We start from the raw sequence: 14170 nt of genomic DNA on the forward strand, positions 1-14170 counted from the left end.
ATTAACATCTATTTATGTACCTGAATTATAATAATTTCATCTTATTTTCCCACATTTGCTTCTTTGTCTTCTAATTTCTGTAATATCTTAATAAATATTAATAATATACATTTTAATACTTTTTATTCGTTGTATTATTATTATCTTATTTGAATTTATAGCTTTATTATCGTCCACAAAAACTGGTAAAACAGAAAGCTAGTTTTCTTTTTTCCGAAGTTGTTCATGTAATGGAACATCTTTGTAATTCTATGAACCCACAAGTGAAATAATAATTATGAATTAGAAATAAGCAAGGATTGGATATAGCCTAGAAATGATAGTGCTTAGACTATGACCCGGAGGATTTATGGTTCAACTCCGGTTGCTGCATAACTTATCTCCATATTTTGGATTCGCGAGGTCAAATCCTACTATTCAATCAAATACGAGCTACTCAATAGGTGGCAGTAGATACAGTTTACTAGCTGTGTTCCTGTTCAACATTTAGGACGAGTATGCGACGAGAGATATTCGTGTAGCTTTATGCAGAACTTCTAAAATTATCAAAAGAAGAAGCAGATGAAATTGTATTAATTGTCTTTTTATATTTAGCCAAAAATCTACTCTTTACTGCACTGTTAAACTAGTGTTCGAATTATAACATGTTAAAGTTATATAAACTACGAGCCAGTTATACACGAAAACTGTATTGAGTCTGAGCTAGTGACATAAGAAACCAGTTTAGAGCCTGTTTGTTACACAGAGAGCCCGTTTAAAACTAACTACATAACGAATTCGTATAGAACCAACCAGTTGCATGTGAAATCCATAAATACTAACTGTACGATAAATCCGTACAGATACACTAACATAAGAAATCCATAAAAAGTTAGTTATATAATAAGGTAGTATAGAGCCAGTTACAACCAGCTTTTACTAGAAGACCTAACATTCCACTGAGACGTATGCAGATCAACGTATTTCTTTTGAAAATTATACTTGAATGGTACATTAGAAAGCTAGTTCTCAAAGTAGTCGATCATTAAATCATCATCAGTTGACGATTTGAGGTATCATTAAGCACAATCCTTCTAGGTAGTTCCTGCTGATAACAGGAGGTTGATACTGGAAGTGCACTGTAGACTAAATCTAACTTTGACTAATTTAGTCAAGAAGCAAACTGGACATAGTGTAGGAAAGTGAAAAAAACTCAATCTTTATTTCGAGAAATATAATCAAATATGCGAGTGTACAGAAAATATTATGAAGCTTTTCATGAGAGCTGTTTGTCATATAGCTTTTGATCTATAGACCTTAATCTAATCTATCCGTTAATATGTTCCAGTCTAAGAGTATGATATTGTATAGAAGATTCTATAACGTTATCTCTCTGAATGAACATGTGTTTACGACGTCACTGGTCATTCCTATAGAAAAATAAGGGAGAATATATCCTCAAGGTATCACTTGCCCCACCAAGGAAAATGATCACTGTTTACCTTTATATAATGTAGTTTACTTTGCAGTATCTTTCTGAAAGGAAAGCACACGTGATACCATAAGAAAATAGTGTAGAACAACAGATAACTAAATATTCTTTGGCCAACGTCCTATTGTTAAAACAAAACATAAAGACAGTATTTGTGAAAATCTTTGAAAATTCGTAGCAAATTGAAAAGTTCAGCCTACTGGCTGAAAAAGGTGAGAAATACACCATATCATAAGGGTTTTAATAGCAAAGCCACATGAGGATACATGCTGTGTTTACTGACGAGAATCGAACCCTTGATTTTAACGTTGTAAATCCGTAGACTTACCGCTGTTTCATCAGAGGATTTTTAAAGGGTATTATTCAGAAAACTGTTAATAATTATATAGCATATGTTTGACATATTGAAGGCAGAACAAGCTTATTCTCCAAAGGATCATAGAACAGTTCTAGTTATGCAAGTGTTATCAATTTTAGAAAATCCTTGCATTATACAACTTTCGTGAATTTGGATTCATAATAACGTTCAAACTTTACAGAACTTGTTTCTTTCATAAACTTATACTAAGCTTAGAAGTAAAAAGATAAAGTAGGAAAATGAGTGATGTTTTATTTCACCACCAGATAGCACTGTTAGTAACTAGTGAGCGTTCAAGTAATTCTTTGAAACTTTTGTGAAGAAGTATTTTTTTTTAGGTGAAGCATCCTGCACATTGTATAATAACGTAGTGAAATACTAGGGACATGAAAGGTAGAAACTGAGAGAGAAATTCCTACGGTGTACAGACAGTTTAACATTTATAAGTCTTCCGATTCGTATACACGAATATAATTAATTATTCTTTCTTTGTTTTTATTTTAAGAAGAAGTCGGTCAAATAGTTCTCAAATACTCGCAAGAACTGTCACGTAAGTGGTCCCATAAAATATTGTTGTGTTTTCTACGCATAACAAACCTTACCAGTGATGGAATGTTTGTAGAAGTGTTACTCACAAACTTACAGTTTTCTATAAAAAAAAATCTTTGATGTAAGAATCATTTTCTTTGATAACACTATAGCTCACAAACACACATAAGTTATTGAAAAATTACTAAATTTACTTACGAATCCAAATAGTCTAGTCCCTCAGTGACGCAGCGGTATATCTGCGGGCTCACACCGCTAAAAACTGGGTTTGATACCTGTGGTGGGAAACGCACAGACAGCCCACTGTGTATCTTTCTGTTTAATTCTAAACAACCAAATAAATAAAGGGTCAATAAACTGAAAATAAGGCACAAAGTAACAGTCAAACTAACATTAGTTATAAAGAAAAACTTCTGTTTATCATAAACATTTTGTGTTTGTGTTTTTCATTACATTTCAAGTAGAGTTTATATTTTCGACCTTCCATTACATGTCCTTCACTTTTCTATATAGACGGAGTCCAGACAGCCAAACTTGTAGGTTTCTCTACAAAGTAACAATAACATTTTCATTTTTCAGCATGAGAAAAGGAAAAAAAAATTCTTAAATTCATAAGGATTTTAACCTAATCGTTGAATCTGTATTTTAGCGGTTAAGGCAAGAAAAAGTTAAGAGTTTCAATCCAAACTAGGTAAAAATGTTGAATATTATCCAAAATTAACCAGTTAAATAATGGCACATCGAAGGATGCTAAACCCCATTAACATCTTAGTAATCCAACAATCAACCAGTTAACATGACTTTAGTACAAATTGGTTAAACGTTAATGGCACATCGAAGGATGCTAAACCCCATTAACATCCTAGTAATCCAACAATCAACCAGTTAACATGACTTCAGTACAAATAGGTTAAAGGTTAATGGCATATCAAAGGATGGTAAACTTTGTCTATCTTTCATCATTATATTTCTCTTCTAGTTAACCTTAGAATAATACATTTATAACTACTTTATAATATAATTACATTTTACGATTGGAAATTCTGGTTCTAATTCTTATGCTAGTGAGGAAGATTTTGTGTTAGTCTAATATGTGATCATTAGGCGGATCGAATGATTTGTACACTTCCATCCATTCTTGTCTGGTTTCTTTTTCCAAGTTCAATTGCCAGCCATATTTAACTTTATATATAGCTACAGATTGTTTCCCTAACACGTGTACAGATTACTGATGAAAGTTACGGCTAATTATAAAAGGTATCAAGCGGTAAAAGCTAAGCTGATGGTTTGTAAAGGTAATAATCAGATTTCGATACCCGTTGTAGGCTTAGAAAGACAATCATTAGTTTGCACTTAACGAAGAAACAAATGTAGAAATATTTTTGTTAGATCTCAATTTAATGACTCCCTACCCTCAGTGGTACAGCGGAATGTATCCGGACTTACATCGCTAGAAAATGGATTTTGATATATGTGGTGGACAGAATACAGATAGCCAAATGAGTAGTTTTCTGCGTAACTCCAAACTAACAAATTCAATGTAATTGTTATTTTTGACTGAAAGATAGAAAAGGCAGTGTTTCATACATTTTTTATCATTATGACATAAAATGACTGACTTTAATTCGACACATAAATGAATGATTCTGTTTTCTAAATAATTTGACATGATCGGGTAATTATGGTACTTAACTCGCAATGTGAGTGTCACGGATTCTAATCCCCCTCACTGAGCATACTGATATTTTCACCCATAAAGCGAAAGTCAATCCATCTATCTGCTGGTATAAGAGTAGCCCATGAGATGACAATGGGTGGTGTTGACTAATTGCTTTACCACTAGTCTAGCACTCCTAAATTAGAGACAAAATGATTAAAAATTGTTGTCAATATTAAGTTATTAAAATGTCTTAGTTCCTTTGGAATGTTAATCACGTGTTAAGTTCTATTAAATAGAGTCTGTGGTTATATTTCCAAGACGACATGATCTTCAAAATCCGGCATATCCGTTAAAAGACCAAGCCAGAGACCCCAAGAGTAAATCGCTGATTTATAATCAGAAGAGAAATAAGAGAGTTTCACCTCCTACCTTCTGTTCACCATTGTCTCGCGACTGGTTGTCACAGACATGGCACCTCTGCAAATTAAGGTGCAAACCAATGTCATCGGTATATGGAAGATTAAACCTTGAACCTGTCGACATACAGCCAAATACGCTAACCAACATGCCACGCTTAGTCCAATAGAGTTTATCAGTTTGAACTCTTTTAGCCGTCAGACATGTATCTGAGGAAAGCTAAAGTTTGAAAGTAACACACGAAAAAGCTAGTGATATGAGATAGATTCTATTACTTGTTTAATTTAGTCTCCGAGTTGCTATTATTTTAGATTGTAATGTTCTAAAATTGATTCTAAAAATATTTATCTTAAAAATAGGTGAACTTCTTCTGAAACTGCATTTATAAAATAAGATGTAAAAAAATAAAGAAAATCGATTTTGTTAATGTGTCCCTTTATAACTGAATGTTTGATTCATTTTTTCTGCGTACGAGTTAGATATGTAAACTCACATAAAAACAATATTGTCAGTTACAGTTCTAATTGGAACTCAATTCAACCGTACATAAACAATTTATTTTTAAATATATTTAAATCATAAAATCAAACTTAACCAGTTTTACAGAAATACACTTTTACATATCACTAAATGGACCTTATTGAAGCTTACTCAGTATTATATTTTTACATATAATTACAACAATAAATGATAATATTAAACATAATTTATTAAGTCTTACATAAATACCGTGTGTATACACATCACATATCATGATACTCTTTAAAAAGAACTGTTCTACCTCGTATCAGCATTATGCTTTTAAGGATAATTACATCTTTAAATGGTACTCAATCGAGTTCACACAGACACTAGGTTTTATGTATAATTGTACCTTTATATAGAACTTACTCAGTCTTGTACCAACACTTATGACTTCTTTCAACAAATTTCATTTACTTCACATTGGTTTACATACATCTCAGTCAGTGTATTTGACATCATAACTGGAACCAAATAAGTCAAACATAATTATTAATATTACTATCCCACTCTATATGAATAATATTCCTTCTGAATCAATTGCAGAATCGAAGAACAGTTTGATGATCTGTATTCCAGTTATTTTGGAATTTAAATTTAGTCACAAAATTGAAAAGAGAAAAGAATAATTATTGTAAAAAAAGAAGAACAAGACATGTTAAAACATGCCTATATATATCTACTACAGATGATTAACTGAAAATCATTTTATAATGGTAAAGAACTACTTAATGCTCGAAAAAAGGATAGTGTGTGTTTTCTTATAGCAAAGCTACAGCGGGCTATCTGCTGAGTCCACCGAGGGGAATCGAACCGCTGATTTTAGGGTTGCAAATCCGTAGACTTATCGCTGTACTAGCGGGGGTCGAGAAAGGATAGATTATTTCATTCGTTCTAAGAATAAAAAGGCGAAAGAAACAACAAACCTACAACAAATCTGACGGAGCGTAAAGGTCTACAATGATCATAATATTTTAAAAATTAAATTCCTTTTTTTTTCTGTTGTGTGGGGCCGAAGATATTCAGCAGTTTAGTCACAAAAATGTTAAGCTAAAAGAGTGACACTCTTGAACCAATTTTCAGAAGAACAATCCCATTTTATAAGTAAGAAATGTAAAAATAATAAAGTTTGTTGCCTTTTTTATCATACATAGAACAGTTTTACTAAAGAGTAACAACTGTAATGATTTTAAATAAAAGGGAAATCCTACCTTCATTACAGATTTATTTGTTTAACTTAAATGTAAGGCTTAAGCCATTTTTCTTCCATCCTCTATTCACTGGGTAAAGAGAGAGCATAAAACATTTTTTCAACAGTCAGAAAACCGTCAATATGGAAAAACACATTTGAAATGGAATCATAAAGATAAAATGGTTGTTTAACTAGGGTTACGATAGGCAAAGGACGATAAGACCAAGAGACGGTTTCTTATTTTCATGACAAAAGATTCCTTTTGGTAACTAAACAAAACTGACTCATTTATCTCTGTCTCGAGAACTGACAGCTTGTTACTGTTGCAGAGGTCCCGTTCTTTGATCCATAAACGACTAACAAATTGTCCGAAACGAGCAAACTGAGAATTCGTGCTAGTAAGGATAATGCATTTCTTCCGAGATCTCGCGATTCTGGGGTAGATGAATCGGAAAAGAAGTAAAGAAACGCCAGCATTCACAAGGGACGGAAGTTCAACAGATAAAGTAGCCTCTGTGCAACCCCCTCCCTCATTCTTCCTTTCTATATCTTTCAAAACTAACGATCTATAAGTTGTTTCTACATCTGTAATCCAACAAGAAGTTTTGGAATAGGTAATGAGGTAAAATAAAACCCCAACACTTAAAACAGTTGAAAACTCTCATTTTCTCATTCTTGTATTGTTAGAAGATGCTAGTTAGCAAAAACAATTCTTTAGAATGTCTAGAAGCACAGAAACAATGACTTAAAATGAGTTAATGTTGCTTATTTTCATCATTATTTAAGGCTTCCAAGGAAACGTCAGTTCATTATTTCCGATATTGCCTGAGAAAACACGTAGAACTAATTCGAGAAGATTTTCAGTTTGTAGCTTTCTCCATTATATTAATTCAGAGAAGATCAAATGAAACTCTTTATAATGAGTTTTGATGTTTTCTACAAACATACTATGTGATATGAAACTGTTATCTTTAATTAGAGGATGAACTGCAAACGGCCAAGTAAGAGACTTCTGTGGTTCAAATATGACTGTTTCTAATTCAAATTACTGATCAGGGGGAGAGCAGTTGGAAAACTGTACCTGCCGTCATAAGACATTTGTCCGGTTTTCCGAGTCATGAAATGATGTTGACTTTCACTTTTATAACGCTTGTACAGCTATAGAACATATTCAGTGGCATCCTCTTTAACTTTGGACCAGTCAATACAATAGAAACTACATCACACACAGTCAAAGTATGGAAGATTTTTGGTTCTAAAGAATGTAAACTGAAGGAAATTGGCGCAGTGCACAAAATTAAGATTGCCTTTAATTTATTTATTGAGATAAAAGTGATGAAAAAAATGTAACAACATGTTTTTCACAGTGAAAGAAGAAATATGAATTTAATTACAAGTGATTGTTGTTTGAGATTTATAACGTATTTTGATTAATATGTAGAATTACACACGTACCTTTCTGTTCGTTAAAATACTATTCTTTGTTAGCTATCGGCTGCCTTACCAAAAGAGGGAATTTTAATCACGAGTGGTTATAAGATACTTCGTCTATTGCATTATAATGACCTCTCGTGCTATCTTTTTTGGGGGAAAGGTTAATAAAAAAAACGTTATTTAAATTATTACCAGTCTTACTGTGATATAATATAAGATACATGTTGCCTACTAAACACCAATAAAGAAGAAACTTATTTAAATTAATGTCACTCTTATTGTGGTATAATATCAGGCACGTGTTGCTTACTAAACATTGATAAAGAAGAAAATTATTTAAAATTGTTATCAATGTTATTATGATATGATATCAGATATCTATTAAAAATTGGTAAAGAAAGAGTTGTTCAGACTATTGCCAATGTTATTTTGATGTAATGTCAGTTAAATATCACTACTAAAATGTTCAATATCTGTAATTAGTTAAAGAAATTTATTAAGAGACAAACTTATATATCTTCTCGTTCGATGTAAACTGTATTGAATCACATACTTGGTTCTGCAAGTTTTACGTTTGTTCTTTTTACGGTGGTAAATTCGGCTGCGTTCTAATCAAGGGATTATTAGCTCATGAATCGGTATAGTTCAGTTTGATACCGCCAGGGAACTTCTTCAATGACACTGGAATCTCTAGATATTGTGTTGTTGTTCAGGTGGATCTCAATTTAAGAATTTGTTAGGTGTCCAAAAAGGGTCTAAATATCCGCAAATCTTAAAACAAAAACAATTCCAAATTGTACGTCATTTTAACCGTGAGGGGTTGTAACGTGACGGTCACTCCCACTATTCGTTGATAAAAGAGTAGCCCAAGAGTTGGGGATGGTGATGATGACTAGCTACTTTCCCTCTAGTCTTACATTACTAAATTAGGAACGGCTAGCGCAGATAACCCTCGTGTAGCTTTGAGCGAAATTCAAAACAAACAAAACCAAATTGTATATATATAAATTATATTTGTACTGGTATTTAAACCCATAATGAGAAGAGATTAGATTATATTTAACTCAAATGATATTTAGTTAACATAAGTTAATTGTTTGTTTGTTTTGGAATTTCGCACAAAGATACTCAAGGGCTATCTGTGCTAGCCGTCCCTAATTTAGCAGTGTAAGACTAGAGGGAAGGCAGCTAGTCATCACCACCCACCGCCAACTCTTGGGTTTCTCTTTTACCAACGAAAAGTGGGATTTACCGTAACATTATACACCCCCACGGCTGGGAGGGCGAGCATGTTTAGCGCGACGCGGGCGCGAACCCGCGACCTTCGGATTACGAGTCGCGCGCCTTACGCGCTTGGCCATGCCGAGCCACATAAGTTAATAAATTAACCTCTATGTCGTTTTCACACTCAACAGTGTAGGTTTGTTTGTTTTTGAATTTCGCGTAAAGCTACACGAGGGCTATCTGTGCTAGCCGTCTCTAATTTAGCAGTGTAAGACTAGAGGGAAGGCAGCTAGTCATCACCACCCACCGCCAACTCTTGGGCTACTCTTTTACCAACGAATAGTGGGATTGACTGTTACCTTATAACGCCCCCATGGCTGAAAGGGAGAACATGTTTAGTGCGACCGGGATTCGAACCCTCGATGCTCCGATTACGAGTCAAACGCCTTAACCCACCTGGCCATGCCGGGCCCAACTGGTTAATTGGCTGAAATGTCATCCAAAATTTCTATTAGATTCATTATAACGTTTCCTCTTATTAAGATTCCTGAAAGGTAGACTTATAAATTAACCAGGCCCGGCATGGCCAGGTGATTAAGGCACTCTACTCGTCATCTGAGGGTCACGGGCTCGAATTCCCGTCTCACCAAACATGCTCGCCCCTTCAGCACTGGGGGCGATATAATGTTAAGATCAATCCCACTATTCGTTGTTAAAAGGGTAACCCAAGAGTTGGCGATGGGTGGTGATGACTAGCTGCCTTCTCTCTAGTCCTACACTACAAAATTAAGGACGGCTAGGGCAGATAGCCCTCGTGTAGATTTGGGCGAAATTGAAAAACAAACAAACCAATTAATCTGTATGACACGTTCATAGTGAGCCACATAGAAGAGAAGGTATTCGGTTGATGTATTCATAATTTATAGTTCTTCTAGTCCGACCACCGATATAAATGTTAATTCAATAAAGTTACGCTCTATGTTTGACTTTTCTAATCAAAGTAATATTCATAAAAACAATCCTGTTGTAGGCATTCTTATTGTTTACAAACAACGCCCCTAAGCAATTTGATTCATACTCGTGTGATATTCCTATGCTGTAACCGAGATACTCCCCGCCGGAAGTCAGTGTTACAACAACCGGAAATGACCAAAAGCTTCGAAAATATACCTAGAAATGACATTTAAAATAATCTCTGTAATTATACTTATTTTAATGAAACAAGTAATTTTCCTTTAATCCAATAAATATACAGATGGTAGCAGAGAATTAAACCTTTATCGCTTGGACAAACAAGTTAGCAAAATGAAACCCATTTATCATTCAAGATTATACAATAATACGGTTAGTTGTGGTTTTCAAACCAACAGTTATCTGTCTTGTTTTAGTTTTGTGTAAAGTTCACACAATGGGATATCTGCACGTATTTGTTCCATGTTTTGAGGTGATGGGCTAGATGGATAAACATGTAAAGGCAACAACAACATCCACCGAAATATCTGTTTTATTATTAGTCTTACAAAGCGTCCATGTCTCAACGTACGAAACGAGATTTCGCGAGAACGAAATACGAACAATTCATTATATCCACGATACGACCACGTAACAGACTTGTAGCGCCATTCTATTAAGATAAAACAATCATAAGGGAATGACATTTCTCACAGCACTACAACACAGTACGGGTAGATTAATACTGTTTTTCATTAATACTAAACATCGTATAAAATGTGATGTGAGAAAATTAAGATATTTATGTGGCTATTTTAGTGTGATATTCCCATGTGAATGTACAGGGTATTAGAGGTGTTCTGCTGTTATATTTATGTTGTTTTTAGTTGTCCCTAACCTAGTACGATATTCCTATATAAATGTATAGATTTTCAGGGCTATTTTAATTTTGCAGTTATGTTGTTTTTACACGTTGTTAATTTAAAACGATATTTCTATATACGTGCATAGTGTATTAGGGATATTCCACTGTTGTAGGTATATTGTTTTTAGTCATCCATAACTTAGTACGATGCTCCTATATCAATGTATTGTGTGTAGGGAATATTCTACTGTTCCAGTTATATTGCTTTAAATCATCCCTAATTTAGTACCATATTCTTATATAAATACATAGAGTACTATGGATGTTTTACTGTTGCAATAGTGTTTCCAGTCTTCCCTATTTTATTATGATATTTCTATATAAATGTATAGCGTATTAGCAGTGTTCTAGTGCTGGTTATGTTTTCTTATCTTTAATTTAGTACTATGTAGTATGATAATCCTATATTAGATATTTTCTGTTGCTATGTTATGTTGCAGTTGTATTTTTGAAATAAGTTATTTTCAGCATTAATGTTTTTCTTCTTTATTTCTTTGTCATATTTCGTATTACATTTTGTTTCTGACAATTAACCTTACAACTAAACTACTTTCTTACGTAATAACCACACAACTGCATAAAGACATTATCTCACAAAATTACACTAGACGACTGAATACAGATATCAGCTCACAAAAATTACATAAAAAAAACTAGAAACAAATGTCACTCACGAAATTACACCAAACAACTGCAAACGGACATTACTCACAAAATAACATCAATCAACTGATTACAGATATTAGTTCACAAAATTACACAGAAGCTCATTCTTATCGAGAGTCGAGTATAAGAACATGTTAGAATTTTTAAAACGTTTCTTGTTATGACGAATGAAAAAGGAACACATATTAATCTATCTATATTATCAACAGAAATTCTAATTATTAACTCTCAAACAATATTTTATGTTTTCTCGAAATAAATTTTAACGTTTAATATAATATCGGTATTTTAAGATACACAAGCTTACGGCTGAACAATACAATATACATGTAAATCTGATTAGATTTTTTTATATTGATAGATAAACAGAAGTTTGTGCATGGTAGGTCGATATATAGATAGCATATGCATGAATAATATTTTGTAATAATCCGGTTTTGAAGCAGGTGATCTTGGAAAAATGTCTTATCTACATTTAATAATCAACACTGCAACTTCTTAAATGCCGCCATCTATTGACGATGTTCACTGAGGTTGTTTTTTTTCTCTTTTGAATGTTACCACCGATTAAGCCTAAAAATAAATGGTCTTTGAATTATGTTATTCACGATTCATAAAACTAAACTGTTAAAGCGCCATACTATTGGACATATACATATATATACATAGATGTTATATATACATACAAATAGATAAATACATGTAACGAAACGCGATGTTTAGCACATTACAAAAATGTACAGGTAGTAAATAACACGTACATAGACATATTTCTAAGGAAATTAAAATAATGTGTTCTTAAACATTCTCAAGATTGTACACCTGCTGTGTAAACTTCGATAAATGTCGAAAACCCATGTTTTGATTCCCTACCGTCACCTCTCTATTAGCAGCATATGAGTCTCTGTATTGTGAAGCTTGTGATACGCTCTCTTCTCCTTTCTTTATGACAAACATCACACGTGCCTTCTGTTCTACATTTCTCATACAAAAGATTTTTCTTAGAATCTTTAGGATTTGTAGCGATTGTTTAAAATAAATATTTTATTTTATAAAAACGTGCTTTTGTGACCTGGATAATGAAATTTAGAAATTACCTTATTTTCTATGTAAAAACGGGTAAATTTGTACATTTTCATTTACATAAGGTCTGAATAAAACAACATATAAATCAAGATTTACATGTATTTATGCTAAAGTTATACAAAAATGAACAAAAATGTTTAGAAGTGAGTAGCTTTTCGAGACTTGCGACTGTAATGTAAATCACTTTCACGTATCAACCCCAAAATATAGTCTCCCATCATGTTTTCGTTATACGCTCCCAATTCACAGAAGCAAAGCAAAGTCTTTCCTATTTATTTTAGGCATAAGCAACTGGAAAATAACACTTTTTGCCCAGGAACAAGAAAAAGTAAAAATTTTGTTACATAGTGTTATAGATTCATCTCAAGCCACTTTAACAGGTAGTGAGAAAATTAACAGACAATCTTTCATTTTTTAATCCAGTGTAACTACTGCAAAACTTATCAATGAATATTGTCCATTTGGTAGGTCAATAAAACATTGGCTAATAATCTCAGGTAGTAATTTTTGTTTCTCAAGACACTGTTTGAAGTAAAGATAATATTCCAGAGCTATTCTCCATCCACTAAGCCACTGTGGTAACATCCTGCTATGTGGTATTATGATATACATTGTTAGTACATGAACATTTACTTAAATAATTAAGTAAAATACACACAGCTTGTAACATCATACGATATGTTCATTTTAATATCTAGAGAAATGAGCGAGTAAAACAGATTTGAGACTAAAAAATGTTGCACATAAAAGATACAAACACAACTAGTGTACGCACTGCATCATGGGAAAGATAGGTTGTATACCAGCTCTCTGGTTGTTTTCTTACTGAGGACACGTAAGAGTATTATGGATATTAGAATACCTTTAAATTTTTATGAAACAAGAAAGTCGAAAAGGCGTAAGTACTATCTTACTACGGCTAACAAAACGGGTATGAATAATTTCATTTTAGAAATAAGTAAGAGAAGCATGGATATTGTCTTACTAAGGACAGGTAAGAGGGATGTGTATATCTTTTCTTTTATTCTGGGATGTGTGTGTGACGTACGAACATTTTATTACTAGTAATAAGTAAGAAATGTGTGAATTATTTCCTGCTAAATAAAAACTTTTTGGTAACTTTATTACTGTAGATAAGTAAGGAAGGTACTGGTACTATTTGTATTAAGGGTTAGGGAGAGAGGTACTGGTACTGTTTGTATTAAGGGTTAGGGAGAGAGGTACTGGTACTATTTGTATTAAGGGTTAGGGAGAGAGGTACTGGTACTATTTGTATTAAGGGTTAGGGAGAGAGGTACTGGTACTGTTTGTATTAAGGGTTAGGGAGAGAGGTACTGGTACTATTTGTATTAAGGGTTAGGGAGAGAGGTACTGGTACTATTTGTATTAATGGTTAGGGAGAGAGGTACTGGTACTGTTTGTATTAAGGGTTAGGGAGAGAGGTACTGGTACTGTTTGTATTAAGGGTTAGGGAGAGAGGTACTGGTACTATTTGTATTAAGGGTTAGGGAGAGAGGTACTGGTACTATTTGTATTAAGGATTAGGGAGAGAGGTACTGGTACTATTTGTATTAAGGGTTAGGGAGAGAGGTGCTGGTACTATTTGTATTAAGGGTTAGGGAGAGAGGTACTGGTACTGTTTGTATTAAGGGTTAGGGAGAGAGGTGCTGGTACTATTTGTATTAAGGGTTAGGGAGAGAGGTGCTGGTACTATT

General features: G+C 33.4%; 1 long non-coding RNA gene across 4 annotated transcripts in view; it reads right to left on the minus strand.

The window, feature by feature from the left end:
- Positions 1-14170, minus strand: part of LOC143240722 (uncharacterized) — a 100126-nt gene that overhangs the window by 60706 nt on the left and 25250 nt on the right. For 3 of the 4 annotated variants that reach the window (XR_013021898.1, XR_013021896.1, XR_013021897.1), the window contains exon 3: positions 2577-2703. This is a non-coding gene — a long non-coding RNA (uncharacterized LOC143240722). Of the gene's footprint in view, positions 1-2576; positions 2704-11176; positions 11943-14170 lie in introns of those variants that run through there. The other variant, XR_013021899.1, reaches the window with a different exon arrangement.

The sequence above is a fragment of the Tachypleus tridentatus genome, chromosome 13, assembly GCF_004210375.1.
Source record: "Tachypleus tridentatus isolate NWPU-2018 chromosome 13, ASM421037v1, whole genome shotgun sequence".
In the NCBI taxonomy this organism is placed as follows: domain Eukaryota; kingdom Metazoa; phylum Arthropoda; class Merostomata; order Xiphosura; family Limulidae; genus Tachypleus; species Tachypleus tridentatus.